Raw genomic sequence first — 18588 nt, forward strand, 5'->3', positions numbered from 1 at the left:
AGAAAATTAGTTTTATTAAGGCATTCAGTGCATTCAGAAAGTATACAGACCCCTTTCCTTTTTTCACATTTTGGTACATTACAGCCTTATTCTAAAATGGATTTTAAAAAATATATTCCTCAATCTACACACAATACCCCATAATGACAAAGCAAAAACAGTTTTTTTATTCTTTTGCAAATTTATTAAGAATAAAAAACAGAAATACCTTATTTACATAAGCATTCAGACCCTTTGCTATGTGACTCAAAATTGAGCTCAGGAGCATCCTGTTTCCATTGACCATCCTTGAGATGTTTCTACAATTTGATTGGAGTCCACCTGTGGTAAATTCAATTGGACATGATTGGACATGATTTGGAAAGGCACACTCCTGTCTATGTAAGGTCCCACAGTTGACAGTGCATGTCAGACCAAAAACCAATCCATGAGGTTGAAGAAATTGTCCATAGAGCTCCGAGACAGGATTGTGTTGAGGAACAGATCTGGGGAAGGGTACAAAACCATTTATGCAGCATTGAAGGTCCCCAAGAACACAGTGGCCTCCATCATTCTTAAGTGGAAGAAGTTTGGAACCACCAAGACTCTTCCTAGAGCTGGCTGCCCAGCCAAACTGAGCAATCGGGGGAGAAGGGCCTTGGTCCCCTGACCAAGGTGACCAAGAACCCTGTGGTCACTTTGACGAAGCTCCAGAGCACAGAGTTCATCTGTGGAGATGGGAGAACCTTACAGAAGGACAACCATCTCTGCAGCACTCCACCAATCAAGCCTTTATGGTAGATTGGCCAGACGGAAACCACTCCTCAGTAAAAGGCACGACAGCCCGCTTGGAGTTTGCCAAAAGGCACCTAAAGGACTTTCAGACCATAAAAAACAAGATTCTCTGGTTTGATGAAACCAAGATTGAACTCATTGGCCTGAATGCCAAGCATCACGTATGGAGGAAACCTGGCACCATCCCTACGGTGAAGAATGGTGGTGGCAGTATCATGCTGTGGGGATGTCTTTCAGTGGCAGGGACTGTGAGACAAGTCAGTATCGGGGGAAAGATGAACGGGGCAAAATATAGCGATCCTTGATTAAAACCTACTCCAGAGCGCTCAGGACCTGAGACTGGTGCGAAGGTTCACCTTCTAACAGGACAACGACCCTGAGCACACAGCCAAGACAACACAGGAGTGGCTTCGGACAAATCTCTGAATGACCTTGAGTGGCCCAGCCAGAGCCCGGAGTTGAACACAATCAATCATCTCTGGAGAGACCTGAAAATAGCTGTTTAGCGACGCTCCCCATCCAACCTGACAGAGCTTGAGAGTATCTGCAGAGAAGAATGGGAGAAACTCCACAAATACAGGTGTGCCAATCTTCTAGCGTCATACCCAAAATGACTTGAGGATATAACTGCTGCCAAAGGTGCTTTAACAAAGTACTGAGTAAAGGGTCTGAATACTTATGTAACTGTGATATTTCAATTTTATTTGTAATACATTTACAAACATTTCTAAAAACTTGTTTTTGCTTCATCATTATGTGGTATTATGTGTAGCTTGATGAGGGAAAAAACGTTTGAATCAATTTAAGAACAAGGCTGTAAAAAGTCAAGGGGTCTGAATACTTATTGAATGCACTGTATATACACCTTTCAACAATTTTCCATCCTAAAAATTAGTATTGAGCAAAGGCTTTGAATTCTTGTCAAACAGATTGAAAAGGGGTCTTGGACAGAGTCTACCATAAAAAGTCTTAAAAGGTATTAGAAATACATCAAAACACAATAATAGACCAAAGCCAACTAATATAAACACTTGGAGTTGGTTCCCCCCTTGGCTGCTACAGTATAACTGCTTCCACTCTTCTGGGAAGGCTTTCCACTAGATGTTAGAACATTGTTGCGAGGACTTGCTTCGATTCAGCCACAAGAGCATTTGTGAGATCGGGCACTGATGTTGGGCGATTAGGCCTGGCTCGCAGTCGGCATTCCAATTCAAACCAAATGTGTTCGATGGGGTTGAGGTCAGGGTTTTTCGGAGCTTTACACCACTCCAGCCGACGCTTGGCATTGCGCATGGTGATCTTAGGCTTGTGTGTGGCTGCTTGGCCATGGAAACCACCTTCATGAAGCTCCCGACGAACAGTTCTCGTGCTGACGTTGCTTTCAGAGGCAGTTTGGAATGCGTTAATGAGTGTTGCAAGATTGCAGAGGATTTTTACTTCAGCACTTGTTGGTCTCTTTCTGTGAGCTTGTGTGACCTACCACTTCGCTGCTGAGCTGTTGTTGCTCCTAGACGTTTCCACCGGGGCAACTCTAGCAGGGCAACTCTAGCAGGGCAACTCTAGCAGGGCAACTCTAGCAGGGCAACTCTAGCAGGGCAGAAATTTGATTAAATGACTAGTTGGAAAGGTGGCATCCTATTACAGTGCCATGTTGAAAATTGCTGAGCTCTTCAGCAAGGTCATTCTACTGCCACTGTTTCCCTATGGATATTGCATGGCTGTGAGCTTGATTCTATACACCTGTCAGCAATGTGTGTGGCTGGAATAGCCAAATCCACAAATTTGAAGGAATGTCCACATACTTTTATATACAGTATATAGTGTATTTTTACATTTCTCTCCCCCATGAGGAGGGACTTCACACAAGCAACGGGAGACCTACCAATTAGTTATGCTGTTTTTACTGATATGAAGATTGTTTGTTTATGAAATATTAAGTGAATAAAACTCGTCATTCTGATACCAAATCGATAATGGAATTGCTGCAATTTAATTGGCTACAATGGGAAAGTTGGGTCACCTGCTACTGTCCTCCCTTCCACTGGCATACTGTTATTTTCAGCTCATAACGTAATTTGTTTTTATCTTTCTGTCGTCTGGTGGTCAAAGCAAGAGTTTGAAAACAGTCTGGACAAACAGCCCCTCTCACTTTCCCTCTCTCACTCTCACTCTTCCTCTCTCACACTCCAGTTTATGTCACCTCTCCCAGCTCTTACTGACACCTACCCTCTTTCCATTTACTGTAACAAGCATCCTCACCCACTAAGCACCGGCCGACACCGGACGTTCATTGATGAAAGTAGTTGAAATTGGGTCAGTCCGCCCTGGCCAGACCAAATCTGAACCAATCATATTTTGGTGCCGTGGTGGGATTGAACATATCTACTTTACTGTACTGAACATATCTACTTTACTGTACTGAACATATCTACTTTACTGTACTGAACATATCTACTTTACTGTACTGAAAATATCTACTTCAATGTACTGTACCGAACATATCTACGTTACTGTAGTGTACATATCTACTTTACTGTACTGTACATATCTACTGTACTGAACATATCTACTTTACTGTACTGTACTGTGGCCTTGTTTGCGGGCGTAGCTCATTATCAATCAATCAATCAATCAATTAAATGTATTTATAAAGCCCTTTTTACATCAGTAGATGTCACAGGTGTTTATACAGAAACCCAGCCTAAAATACCAAACAGCATACAGTGCAGATGTAGAAGCACAATAATAGCCAGTGTGTAGAATAATTACCAAATATGCAAAATAAGGATATTTTATAGTTCTACCTTTGCGTACCTATTCAGGATACCTTACCATGAAGATAATCATATTAATATCCATAATTCTGCATAGTACAGATCAGGGACACATGATGTTATTCCATTACCGGATGTTAATCCACTTCACCTACTGTTGTTCAACAACCAAATTATATATTTTTTTCAAACTCAAGGTGTCATGTCATAGCAGACACCCCATTCTTCCTACAGACATGTTGAATCTTCATTTTTATAAGATATTTCACAGAGTTTTTGGAAAACATGATTGTATAAAAAAAATGTATGGAGATTTTACCCTAATTATTTTACCAAACTTTGCATCTGCACAATTCTTCCAGTAAAAGTTTTTTTTGTGTAATTTCCAGTGTAAATTGTTCAAGGTAGTCCTTGTGCATAGAGTTGTATGGTTTGATAATAGGGATACACTAGCGGGACACAAGCCGACAACATCCGGGGGTGATTGGAGGGCACGCAATTCAAATAAATATTCGTAATATTAAACAGTCATGAACATACAAGCAGCTTATATAATTTAAAAGCTGAAATTATTGTTAATCTAACTGCATTGTCCGATTTTTAAATAGGCTTTACGGCGAAAGCATACCATGCGATTGTCTGAGGACGGCGCCCCACTCCAACATATTTTTCAACCAGCACACGTTTCATAAAATCACAAATAGCGATTAAATAAATCCCTTACCTTTGAAGATCTTCCTCTGTTTGCAATTCCAAGGGTCCCGGCTACAACATGAATGGTCGTTTTGTTAGATAGAATTCGTCTTTATTTCCCAAAAAGTCAGTTTAGTTGGCGCCATCGATTTCAGCAATCCACTCCTTCAACATGCAGACAAAGGAGTCCAAAAATCTACCGCTAAACTTCGTCCAAACAAGTCAAACAACGTTTCTATTTAAACCTCAGGTTCTCTAAAATGTAAAGAAACAATAATATTTCACACAGAATGTAGTATGTTCAATAGGAAAGGAAAATTAGTAAGCATGCGCCCCTCGCACGCCGAAAGACTGATATTGTTCCAGTGCTCTTCTCACCAAAACTCAAAATTCTTGCTTGTTTTTCAAAAAGCAAGTCTGAATCCTTGAATAAACACTGTTGACATCTAGTGGAAGCCATAGGAATTACAATCTGGGAGACGGATTTACATAGAAACAATAGGTTTCCATTTTAAGAGCCTGGGACTTAAAAAAACAATTCTGGTTGGATTTTCTTCAGATTTCTGCCTGCCATATCAATTCTGTTATAGTCTCAGACATTATTCTAACAGTTCTAGAAACTTCTAAGTGTTTTCCATCCAATGCTACCAATTATATACATATCCTGGCTTCTGGGCCCGAGTAACAGGCAGTTTACTTTAGGCACGTCAGTCAGGCGGAAATTCAGGAAACTAGACCCTATCCCAGAGAGGTTTAAACTTTGAAATCAATGTTTTTTGTTTGGCATACATTTTAAAGGAAACAATCGGAGTCAAATCGTAATTCCTTTAGAGCATACAGTATCTTCCGCACAGCGTGCAGTCAGTCCCGCATGGGTTATTTTCTAGTTTATCCTGCCCTAGAATGGATTTGTTTCCAATTCAATATTTTACCTTATCTTTCCTCTCGGTAGCTGCACTATCACAAAAATGTTAAAAGGTCAAATAATGATTGGCCATGAATTTTACAATCCAATCATGCTTCCACTGTCCATCAAACTATGAGCAACTAGAACAACAATAGATGTAGCCAGCCATTAATTGTGCTTATAAATAATCCAAAACTCGGCAAGAGTGCCAACATTAAGAGTGATTCTAGCTTTTGATGTACATATAAAAATGCAAGCACATAGCAATTTAGATCAAAAACGGACTTTGTTGCCCAGCCCCTCTGATTTAAAGGACACATTGAAAGCTGTAAATATATTTCATGGAAGATTTACAAAACCTTAACAAGGGACTTAAAAAAAAGAAGTTAACAAGGGACTTAAAAGTCTGAGAAACAGCTCCAGCTAAAGGCACAGGAGTGAATTGTTTTGAAGACAAGGTGACCCTACAAAGACAGTCAGAGGTGATTGCTTTCAAGTGCCAACCTGTAAAGATGGAGATCTGTTGTATTTCAGAGAAAATTCTCTCCAAGGTATAAACAATAGATGTCTTGCTCCCATGAGAGGAAGAGTCAGATCTCCTCACAGGTGCAGAGGATATGTCAGTCAGGAACTGGCAAAATAGACTTGTTGATGTAAAATAGTCTGCACATTATACTATTGAATGGGAAGTTGCAGATATTTGATATCACAAACTGTTTTTTTTTTCAGGGTATTGTCTAGCTAAACTGGAAAATAATTAATGGAGAACTGACTGCACTCTGTGTGGTGTTACTGTATGCACAAACAGAATTTCACTTTGACTCCATTAAAATGTATGCCAAACAGAAAACTATATGCACAAGGACTACCTTTAACACTTTCTGCAGGAGATTTCACCAAAAAACTTTTACTGGAAAAACTGTACAGATGCAAAGTTTGGAAAAATTATGAGTTAGAATAGACAAACAACGATTTTGTCTCTGCCGCCTCACGTCAAAGGAACAGTCCTTAGAAAAACAGCTCTCCAGATCTACTTGTTCAACACACTGACATGACACAAACATCACCAGATTCCGCTCCAGCAGCTGAATGTACATGTATAACTGTCACAGCTCTATGATAAATAATGCGACCTGCACACAAGTAATTTTGTGTGGAATTGCAAAACTAGTTTTTCACATCGGAGGCAGACATAAAGCACGAGTCCTTTTCACAGGGCATCTCCCCTTGTCGATAGGGTGGACACTGTTTACATGGCCATAATGTTGATTTAGACATTCACCAATTTCACACATTCTGATTATCACTATTCGAGGGCTGGCAAACCGTGCCAATACAGTGTATCTCCAAATACGGGGCTTCGAGGGAATTATCACTTTTATACAACGGGTTACCAACATATTCAAATAATGATTGACATATTTTCATTAAAAACGTTATTTTGATGAATTTATTCATACTTTTTCATCCTTCCACAACACATCCTTCCTCCTTCTTAGGGTTGCTACCCAAGCCCAGCTGGTCATTCGTTCTATCGGTCCGGTTGCCAGAGACAGTCTTTTTGTTCTATGTCTATAGACGCGATCCAGTCGTTCGTTCTAAATGTTCCATTGCCAAAATGGCTGGCAACGTTCTTATGCCTTGCTTGCTTGCTAGCTATTCAACTACGGCTAACTTACAGTCACATCAAACAGTGCAGCCAGAATAACAACAGTAGCTGCATTTGCGTTTGTTTAAGCTGTTTTTAGAGACATTTATTTGGACACATCCATAACAATGAGCTAATGAGGCGCGATTTCGCCTGGCATAGAAAATGTGCTCTCTCGTCAGGACACTGTTGTTCAGAGGAGATAGTGAAACACAGTTAACACAATAACTTCAAATTTAAGCTGGAAAGACTGCAAACTATCTGCACTTTTGTTTTGTTGTACCTTTGTTCAATTGACATTTCTTTGTATACAGTTGAAGTCGGAAGTTTACATATACCTTAGCCAAATACATTTAAACTCAGTTTTTCACAACTCCTGACATTTAATCCTCGTAAAAATTCCCTGTGTTAGGTCAGATAGGATCACCACTTTATTTTAAGAATGAGAAATGTCACAATAATAGTAGAGAGAATTATTTATTTTATTTCTTTCATCACATTCCCAGTGGGTCAGAAGTTTACATACACTGAATTTGTATTTGGTAGTATTGCTTTTAAATTGTTTAACTTGGGTCAAACATTTCAGGTAGCCTTCCACAAACTTCCCACAATAAGTTGGGTGAAATTTTGGCCCATTCCTTCTGACAGAGCTAGTGTAACTAAGTCAGGTTTGTGGGCCTCCTTGCTCGCACACGCTTTTTCAGTTCTGCCCACACATTTTCTATGGGATTGAGGTCAGGGCTTTGTGATGGCCACTCCAATACCTTGACTTTGTTGTCCACGACTTTGGAAGTTTGCTTGGGGTCATTGTCCATTTGGAAGACCCATTTGCAAGCAAGCTTTAACATCCTGACTGATGTCTTGATATGTTACATTTTACATTTTACATTTTAGTCATTTAGCAGACGCTCTTATCCATTTTATTACATACATTTTATTACATTTTTACATACTGAGACAAGGATATCCCTACCGGCCAAACCCTCCCTAACCCGGACGACGCTATGCCAATTGTGCGTCGCCCCACGGACCTCCCGGTTGCGGCCGGCTGCGACAGAGCCTGGGCGCGAACCCAGAGACTCTGGTGACGCAGCTAGCACTGCGATGCAGTGCCCTAGACCACTGCGCCACCCGGGAGCATGTTGCTTCAATATATCCAGATAATTTCCCCTCCTCATGATGCCATCTATTTTGTGAAGTGCACCAGTCCCTCCTGCAGCAAAGCACCCCCACAACATAATGCTGCCACCCCCGTGCTTCACAGTTGGGATGGTGTTCTTCGGCTTGCAAGTCTCCCCCTTTTTCCTCCAAACATAACGATGGTCATTATGGCCAAACAGTTCTATTATTGTTTCATCAGACCAGAGGACATTTCTCCAAAAAGTACAATCTTTGTCCACATGTGCAGTTACAAACCGTAGTCTGGCTTTTTTATGGCGGTTTTGGAGCAGTGGCTTCTTCCTTGCTGAGCGGCCTTTCAGGTTATGTCGATATAGGACTCATTTTTACTGTGGACATAGATACTAATGTATCTGTTTCCTCCAGCATCTTCACAAGGTCCTTTGCTGTGGTTCTGGGATTGATTTGCACTTTTCGCACCAAAGTACATTCATCTTTAGGAGACAGAACGCATCTCCATCCTGAGCGGTATGACGGCTGCGTGTTTATACTTGCGTACTATTGTTTGTACAGATGAACGTGGTACCTTCAGGCATTTGGAAATTGCTCCCAAGGTTGAACCAGCCTTGTGGAGGTCTGCAAATTCTGAGGTCTTGGCTGATTTTCCCATGATGTCAAGCAAAGAGGCACTGAGTTTGAAGGTAGGCCTGGAAATACATCCACAGGTACATCTCCAATTGACTCAAATGATGTCAATTAGCCTATCAGAAGCTTCTAAAGCCATGGCATAATTTTCTTGAATTTTCCAAGCTGTTTAACTTCTCTGGGATATGTTGGACGGTAGCGTCCCACCTAACCAACAGCCAGTGAAATTGCAGGGCTTCAAATTCAAAACAACAGAAATCTCATAATTAAAATTCCTCAAACATACAAGTATTATACACCAGTTTAAAGATAAACTTCTCATTAATCCAGCCAAAGTGTTTGATTTCAAAAAGGATTTATGGCGAAGCACAGCTTACGATTATGTTAGCTCAGTACATAGCCACCAAAAATCACAGCCATTTTTCCAGCCAAAGAGAGGAGTAACAAAAAGTAGAAATAGAGTTAAAATGAATCACTAACCTTTAATGATCTTCATCAGATGACACTCATAGGACTTCATGTTACACAATACATGTATGTTTTGTTCGGTAAAGTTCATATTTATATCCAGAAATCTGAGTTTAGGCGGGACGCTACTGTCTCACTTGGCCAAAAACCAGAGAAAATGCAGCGCGCCAAATTCAAATAAAATACTATAAAAATAAAACTTTCATTAACTCACACATGAAAGATACCAAATTAAAGCTACACATGTTGTGAATACAGCCAACATGATGATCTTCATCAGATGACACTCATAGTACATCATGTTACACAATACATGTATGTTTTGTTCGATAATGTGCATATTTATATCCACAAATCTCGGTTTACATTGGCGCCATGTTCAGAAATGCCTCCAAAATATCCGGAGAAATTGCAGAGAGCCACGTCAAATAACAGAAATACTCGTCATAAACTTTGATGAAAGATACATGTTTTACATAGAATTAAAGATACACTTGTTCTTAATGCAATTAACACTTGTTCTGTGTCAAATTTCAAAAAAAATTTACGTAAAAAGCACACCACGCAATTATCTGAAACGGTGCTCAGATATAACAACATTTCTCCGCCATGTTGGAGTCAACAGAAATACGAAATTACATCATAAATATTCCCTTACCTTTGATGATCTTCATCAGAATGCACTGCCAGGAATCCTAGTTCCACAATAAATCGTTGTTTTGTTCGATAATGTCCATTACTTATGTCCAAGTAGCTACTTTTGCTAGCATGTTTAGTACACATGTCCAAACGCTCATGAATATCCAGGCGAACGTCGGACGAAAACTTCAAAAAGTTATATTACAGGTCGAATAAACTTGTCAAACTAAGTAGAGAATCAATCTTCAGGATGTTGTTATCATAAATATCCAATAACGTTCCAACCGGAGAATTCCTTTGTGTCTCTAGAAGTAATGGAAAGCAAGACGATATAATTTGGAATGCCTGAATGACTGAAACATCTTCCATCCGGCCCCACATCACAGTAGAGGCTTCATTCAACGTTCTACAGACTGTTGACATCTAGTGGAAGACGTAGTGGAAACAGATTCATATCTTACTGGGATTTGAATAGGCGATGAGTCGACCAGCCTCAGAAATCGACCAGCCTCAGAATTCTCACTTCCTGTTTGGATTTTTTCTCAGCTTTTTGCCTGCAATATGAGTTCTGTTATACTCACAGACATCATTCAAACCGTTTTAGAAACATCAGAGTTTTTTTCTATCCAATAGTAATAATACTATGCATATATTAGCATCTGGGACAGAGTAGGAGGCTGTTCACTCTGGGCATGCTATTCATCCAAAAGTGAAAATGCTTCCCCCTATCACAAAGAAGTTAAAGGCACAGTCAACTTATTGTATGTAAACTTCTGACCCACTGGAATTGTGATACAGTGACTTATAAGTTAAATAGTCTGTCTGTAAACAATTGTTGGAAAAATTACTTGTGTCATGCACAAAGTCGATGTCCTAACCAACTTGCCAAAAGTATAGTTTGTTAACAAGACATTTGTGGAGTGGTTGAAAAATGAGTTTTAATGACTCCAACCTAAGTGTAAACTTCCAACTTCAACTGTATATCCATAAAAATGATGCCAGCTGATTCATGATTTCGACTGGCTAAGAAACGCTGCCTGCTGGTCGGTCTCATCCTGACTCCTGACATGTTCATTACTATGAGATCGAATTTGAATACTGAAACAAATGTTGCAAATGTCGGAGAGACAGACAGCAAGGTTATACACATTTTTTAAACAAAATGTTAGTCTAAAAGAAATGTGAGATAATGTCTAGATGCTTTTTATAGTGCAGATCAAGTTTATAAATTGCCTGGCTGGGCTGATAAGACAGTGGATTGCACAGTCAGATGGAACAGAGTAAATAGGCATTTTAAAGTCATAGATTTAGCTGGTGGTAACATGTGGAATAGACACTGGCTGGAATGCAATTTTACCCAATCATCATTCAGGATTAGACCCACCCGTTGTATAGATATGAACAAATTTTAAAGTATGAAAATGCTTATTCATTCACATGTCATGAATTCACTATGACGTCATCATATTTGTATCTGGTTTATTATACTTTATAATGCAATAGATCATATGGGTTGATCATTCAAAAATATTGCCTACTTGCTAGATTGATGAATACAGCGATATAAAAACAGTGCAGAACGTCTGTCGGCTGAAGAGGCCGTTGCTTGGCACCTTGGAAAACATCAGACACGTAGGAGGAAACGGTCAATATGACACATACATTATGATTCAAATTCAAAAGACCTGGTTGTGTATACAGCATCGAGGTTCACCCAATAAAATCTCACCAGTCAGTCAGATAATGGGCCTTCCCAAAGCTCTGTTTTAAGTTAAGGAAACAGTATAGCCATAATGACCTGGCTATGAGCAAGCCGAGAGGGTCATCAGATTCTGGCCCCTCGCTCTGTCAAAGCAACAAAGCAGAGCTGCTTACTCATCATGTTCCTTCTGCAATAACTAATAAGACTGTGGTGACGGCAGTTTAGGAACACTGCTCCCCTGGCTCCCGGCAAGGAACACGACCCCCAGTGGGTTTTCACACCGATCTAATCATGATGCAGTGTACCTGGTGAGTGTTCCCAAAAGCCTGGGACACCCCAGCCAAGATGTGTCAGGAGTCATAATGCTGATAAATTAGACCAGGGGAAATAATTAGATTTGCTCTGAGCAGGCAGGAGGGTAATTTTTGTCGGCTTGGCGTAGAATGAACGATATTAGCACCCTTCCATTGCTGCAACATGGTTAATGTGATACACTGCCTTCAGCCCTTCACATCTTCACTGAAATCCAGCTCCTGAAGGAACCTCTCATTCTGTCAGCTAGTGAGTCTGTTGTGTGACTATTGAGAGAGTTAGAAAATTGTCTGTGTTACGCTAATGTGTACTACCAGGGCAGTGTAATTGGAGACCTGCAGTGTTAACAAGCGAACAGGCATTACCTTTTTCAGGTAACTGCCTCTGGTAGTCTCCCCAAGCAATCCGTTCTTAGTCTGTGAGCATCATAGCCTATCCAGGACTAGAGCTGCATGACAGAATTCATACATAATACTCCACTTAAAGCTACAACACCAAAGGGCTCTTAAGTGTTGGCAGAAAAAATGCCTTGACACCTGTTACAATATGAAACATATTTTTGGAGGAGTGTCTTGGGGAGTAGTAACAGACATGTATCTGCTCTGTGATGGTGCTGTACCCAGACTTCAGGGTAATGGAGGGACAGAACAGTACTATCCCACCATAGCCCATGTGACATGGGTCAGGTTATAACGCTATAACATTACCTCCTATGTGTGACTGGCAGGGGGACGGTGGGTTTTGTAAAAGCCTGCTCCTATCCATTCAAAGTTTCTAGTGTACAGCAATTAGTTTGTTTCATGTTTCGTACCAGCGCCTTCTCTCCACTTGAGAGGGAGGCATAGCATGCTAATGGGAATGGACATGTTTACAATAACAATCTTTGGAGCCAGTTGCACTCCATTAAGGGAGGAATTAGAGCCTGCTCGAGCATGGCTATGATGTCTGCAGCAGGAGCATGGCGTGTCCATGATCATTTCTTACTTCATCTTATCTTGTAAAACAAGCTCTCAGCGCAGGTTTCCAGAGTATCTTTACATACGGTATTAAAACATTTTTTGAATTGGAAATGTATTTGTTATCAGGCTTTTCCTCTCGTGTTATTGGTTCTCTCTTCTTCTACGTGTCTCACGACATGCAGGACTGTGCAATAATGTCCCTCATATACAGATGTAGGATCTTCATTTGAGCCAGTTTGCTACAGCAGGAAAATGTCTATGCAGCAACAGGAAATGTGAATTATAATATGGATTACAATTAATGGACATTTTTATTGGGTTTTGTACATTTTTCGTGAAAGGAAAATCAAGTCTGAAATTTCTAGGTGGAAATTTAACTTCACCAGCCTTTCAAAACCTCAAATACATTTTTAAATGTCATGCATTGCAGGAAAGTTCTCCTGCAACAGGGTGATCAAACAACATCTGTATGGCTACGGCAGAGGGGGTTAGCTCATTGTGTCAAGGGATCTGTATGGCAATGACAGAGGGGGTTAGCTCATTGTATCTAGGGATTTGTATGGCTATGGCAGAAGTTTGCTCATTGTATCTAGGGATCTTTAACCTCTCTTGGGTAGGGGGCAGCATTTTCACGTCCGGATGAAAAGCGTGCCCAGAGTAAACTGCCTGCTACTCAGGCCCAGATCCTAGGATATGCATATCGTTAGTAGATTTGGATAGAAAACACTCTGAAGTTTCTAAAACTGTTTGAAGGATGTCTGTGAGTATAACAGAACTCATATGGCAGGCAAAAACCTGAGAAAAATGTTACCAGGAAGTAGGAAATCTGAGGTTTGTAGTTTTTCAACTCTTGGCCCATTGAATACACAGTGTGGTCATTTTGCACTTCCTAAGGCTTCCACTAGATGTCAACAGTCTTTAGAGCCTTGTTTGATGCTTCTACTATAAAGGAGGGGGGAATGAGAGAGGATTGAGTCAGAGGTCTGGCAGAGTGCCACGAGCTGGTCATGCGCATTCACATGAGAGGTATCTTGCGTTCCATTGCATTTCTGAAGACAAAGGAATTCTCCGGTTGGAACATTATTGAAGATTTATGTTGAAAACATCCTAAAGATTGATTCTATACTTCGTTTTAAATGTTTCTACGAACTGTACTATGACTTTTCGTCTGAACTTTTGCCTGGACCTGCCCGCGCGTCGTGAGTTTAGATTGTGTACTGAATGTGCGAACCAAAAGAAGTTATTTGGACATAAATTATGGACTTTATGGAACAAATCAAAAATTTATTGTGGAACTGGGATTCCTAGGAGTGCATTCTGATGAAGATTATCGAAGGTAACGGAGTATTTCTAATGCTATTTCTGACTTATTTTGACTCCAACATGGCGGATATCTTTTTGGGTTGTGTTGGTCTCTGAGCGCTGTACTCAGATTATTGCATGGTTTGCTTTTTCCGTAAAGTTTTTTTGAAATCTGACACAGCGGTTGCATTAAGGAAAAGTATATCTTTAAATCTGTGAATAACACTTGTATTTTTTATCAATGTTTATTATGAGTATTTCTGTAAATTGATGTGGCTCTGTGCAAATTCACGGGATGTTTTGGAGGCAAAGCCAAATGTAAACGGAGGTATTTGGATATAAATATGAACTTGATCGAACAAAACATACATGTATTGTGTAACATGTTGTCCTGGGAGTGTCATCTGATGAAGAATATCAAAGGTTAGTGATTCATTTTATCTCTATTTCTGCTTTTTGTGACTCCTCTCTTTGGTTTGAAAATCACTGTATGCTTTCTGTGACTAGTTGCTGACCTAACATAACGAGATGTTCTGCTTTCACCAAAAAGCTTTTTTTTTTTAAATCGGACACTGTGGTTGGATTAACGAGAATGTTATCTTTAAAGTGGTGTCTAATACTTGTATGTTTGAGAGATTTGAATTATGAGATTTCTGTTGATTGAATTTGGCGCCCTGCAATTTCATTGGCTGTTAGCGAGAGGTTCCGCTAGCGGAATGGGGTTAGACAGGTTAAAACCATACTGACATACATCTATAGCGAGCATTTCTGAACATAGGCTCATTGATTGAGTCTCAGTCCAGCCAGATGTTGTCTGTTCAGTGTAAAAGCGTGAAAGCAATTGAAATCATGGAAAACCTGAACCTTTAATCTCTCTAGGGTATGTGGGACGGTAGCGTCTCACCTCGTCAACAGCCAGTGAAACTGCAGGGCACCAAATTCAAAACAACAGAACTCCCATAATTAAAATTCCTCAAACATACATGTATTTTACACAATTTTAAAGATACACTTGTTGTAAATCCAGCCACAGTGTCCGATTTCAAAAAGGCTTTACGACGAAAGCAAACCAAACGATTATGTTAGGTCAGAGCCAAGTTACAGAAAAACACAGCCATTTTTCCAGCCAAAGAGAGGAGTCACAAAAAGCAGAAATATAGATAAAATGAATCACTAACCTCATAGGAGTTACACAATACATGTATGTTTTGTTCGGTAAATTTCATATTTATATCCAAAAATCTGAGTTTACATTGGTGCATTATGTTTAGTAGTTCCAAAACATCCGGTGACTTTGCAGAGAGCCACATCAATTTACAGAAATAGTCTATCCAAATCTACCAATAATTTGCAAACATTAGCAACTGGGACTGAGTAGCAGGCAGTTTACTCTGGGCACGCTTTTCATCCAAACGTGAAAATGCTGCCCCCTAGCCATAAGAAGATCCAACATGATATAATTTGAGTCTTGGAGAGATTCAAACCGATGGCAGATTGTGAAGGGCTGTGTGTCAGTGTGTTAGAATAATACAGTATCCTACATGAGCAGAAAGGAAACATGTGAGCAAGGAACTGGCAGTTCAGCTTCAGTTACAGAGAGACCTTTTTCCTTCATTCGATTAACCTCAAATAGGTAATAGAGTAGCTCTCTAGTCCATGCTGATGCTTCACAAAAAACGGTGGTTGCAAACAATGGCAAACAATGGTGTGTGGGTATTGACAGGATAGAGAGGAGAAGTGGAGTCTGGCATGTGTATGATTAATACTCTGTAGTCACGTGTGCTTTTCAGCAGCATCTGGCAGTGGCTCAGATAAGAAATACTATATGGGTGAATAATATTATGCACCAAACCCCACAAGGTAGCTGAGTGGGCCAACTTATCTAATCACTTTATTTGTTATTTTTTTAAAGCGTGTCTTAGCCTTGTCTGCCACATAATAAAGACATCACTGAGAAAAGTGTCAAATAAAATGTTATGAAATACAACTGATCCTCTATTGTACCATCGTTGACACCATGTTGTTGTGCGTACAGAGTGACTAATGATTTGAATGGTATTACATAGATACTTTTCCCAGAATATGAATATACAAAACGTTGTATTACTTTGTAAATAGCTCAACACATCAATGTGAATGTCCGTCCACCACATCTAGTTAGGTTTGAAGGAGGTTATTTATTGCAGACAAAGTTTAAAGCAGCCTAAAAAAGAAGCCACCGTTTTTTATATTTTGAACTTTTGTTTTTCTTGAACATTCTATGCTGCGACACCCTCAGTCCCCTTGGAGTCTCTGCTTGGTTAGAGACGAAACCCAACAGTTTTTCACTGTGGAAGCCCTTCTGGAGGCAGGTAGATCCCAGATGTACATGGTCATCTTTACGTGAATTTCACTTGTCCAAAAAACAAGTTTTATCAGCATGTGGTCAGTGATAACATGCCAATATTTTTTAAATAATTGCAATCCCTTTGGTGCGTGCATTGGTGCAGTGAGACTTACACAGGCCTATAACAATGTCACTTCACAACATGAAATTGTAAATATATTTTATTAACAGCTTAAATGGACTATGAACTTAGATGAATGTACTATAGAATAAGAGATTTGAGGATTGTGGAAGACTGTACAAAAATGTGTTGCATATCAATGTCTATACCAATTATCTGTGTATACCAATGGATCTGTGTATACCAATGGATCTGTGTATATCAATGGATCTGTGTATATCAATGGATCTGTGTATATCAATGGATCTGTGTATATCAATGGATCTGTGTATATCAATGGATCTGTGTATATCAATGGATCTGTGTATATCAATGGATCTGTGTATATCAATGATCTGTGTAAATCAATGATCTGTGTAAATCAATGATCACTTGATATACTTTTCTTTTGTTGGTTAAGTAAGTTGGGGTACAGAAAACCCTATGGTATTTCACTGAGTCAAAAGTGAACGTCCTAATGCCATCGACATTCAGTGCTCTTTTTTTACCCTCTGTGTAGACAGCGGCGGATGTTTTTGAGTATGGGAAGAAAAACAAATTATAGATTGAAGTCCCGACCCCCATCGGTGAAGCAACAGTGAAGACTCAATACGGTTGTATAGTCTCTCCTCTTTCAAATTGGAACTTGCCTGGTGTCAGCCACTACAGTCGCTTGGACAAGAAGACTTCCATCACTCTGTCTCTCACTGCATGATTCCAGGTAAATGTATAAAACAATGTCAACATGAGATGTTGAATAAAGACCACACAAAAACACCACAGTCATGCTGTGCTACAACATAAGCAAAAGCTTTAGGACATTCTTTGTAACCGTTTTGACTTTTGCCTCAAATTTAGGGTCTGACAATATCTTTCAGTTGCAGCGTCGTTCCAAGAAAAGAGTCCATTTTGGGTAGTGTAATTTGGTTAAAAAAAAATGTGTTACTTCATCATTTTTTTTCCCCCCATCTCAAGAGGTTAAATAGAAAAATTACTATAGTAAGTGCCAATGAAGTGCCACATAAAGCTTGTTGTGTGAAACAGGGAGTGGCAATTGAATGGAAGCTGAACATCTATAGCCTATCTAATCTAATCTCTTGGTAACAGGGTTTACGTGTTATGCTCGACGCGGTGAAACACCAGAACAGGGCATAAAAGAGTAGAACTACCTCACCTGCTTTTACACTATGATTTTACTATTAGATGTTCAATGTTTTTTTTAGAAAACATTATTTAAAAAGGAATAGTTTCTCCATAATTAAAATGAGAGTTCAGGTCACATAACAGGGTTGACATTGAAATGAAGGAAAGATTTAAATGAATCACTAAATCACATGAAATAAATAATAATGTTCAGAAATGACTTTGTCAAAGCAACAAAATAACTAGGGCTTTATAATGATACTGAAATCTGTGAGAAATGTTGTGGTTAATTATGTGGGTTAAATTCTTCCTTGAAATTGGAAAAACATGACGAGGGTCAAAATGCTAATATTTGGCACTCTAGTAAGTATCTATTCATCTGAGAGATGTATTGAATTTTTCATGTGGTCTATATTAAAGGGCACACTTTCTACAGAAATAAGGTTGTTATATTATCTATTGCCAATTAAAGTCTCATATTCTGTACTACGCAATAATGTGAACTATTGAAACGTCTACATCTCTATAATTTGAGCTTGCTGAGCTTTAACAGTGGAGTTGCCATGACAACACAGAGATAGTGCAAGCTTAGTGTTGCCGGGGGTTCACTTGTTTGAATCTGTGAGAACAGAACACTTTATATGAACAGGGTCATAGGATAGCCCACTGCTCTCTGACTTGTCTCTCTCTTACTTTAGAGTTTCCATAGCAGACAGTGGCTGATGCAAGTATATTATTAGTATCTACCACTTGGTATCCTTAAATATCTAGGCTTTCATATTGTCTAGCTGAGACCAAATAGTTATAGCTATGTTTCTTATATTTCTTGTCTGCTCTAGATCCCCTCTCTGTGTCATTAGTCAAGAAGAATGGGCATGGCAGTGATTGGGGAAAGGAAGAACACTGTAAAAGAGAATGTCTCAAATAAAATAGCACCGTATCTCTGAATTTAAAAATGCTCATGTTGAATTCTTCTAGTAATATTTAAGATGGCCGATGTACATTTGTTTAATATGG

The sequence above is a fragment of the Salvelinus fontinalis genome, chromosome 29 (assembly GCF_029448725.1).
Source record: "Salvelinus fontinalis isolate EN_2023a chromosome 29, ASM2944872v1, whole genome shotgun sequence".
In the NCBI taxonomy this organism is placed as follows: domain Eukaryota; kingdom Metazoa; phylum Chordata; class Actinopteri; order Salmoniformes; family Salmonidae; genus Salvelinus; species Salvelinus fontinalis.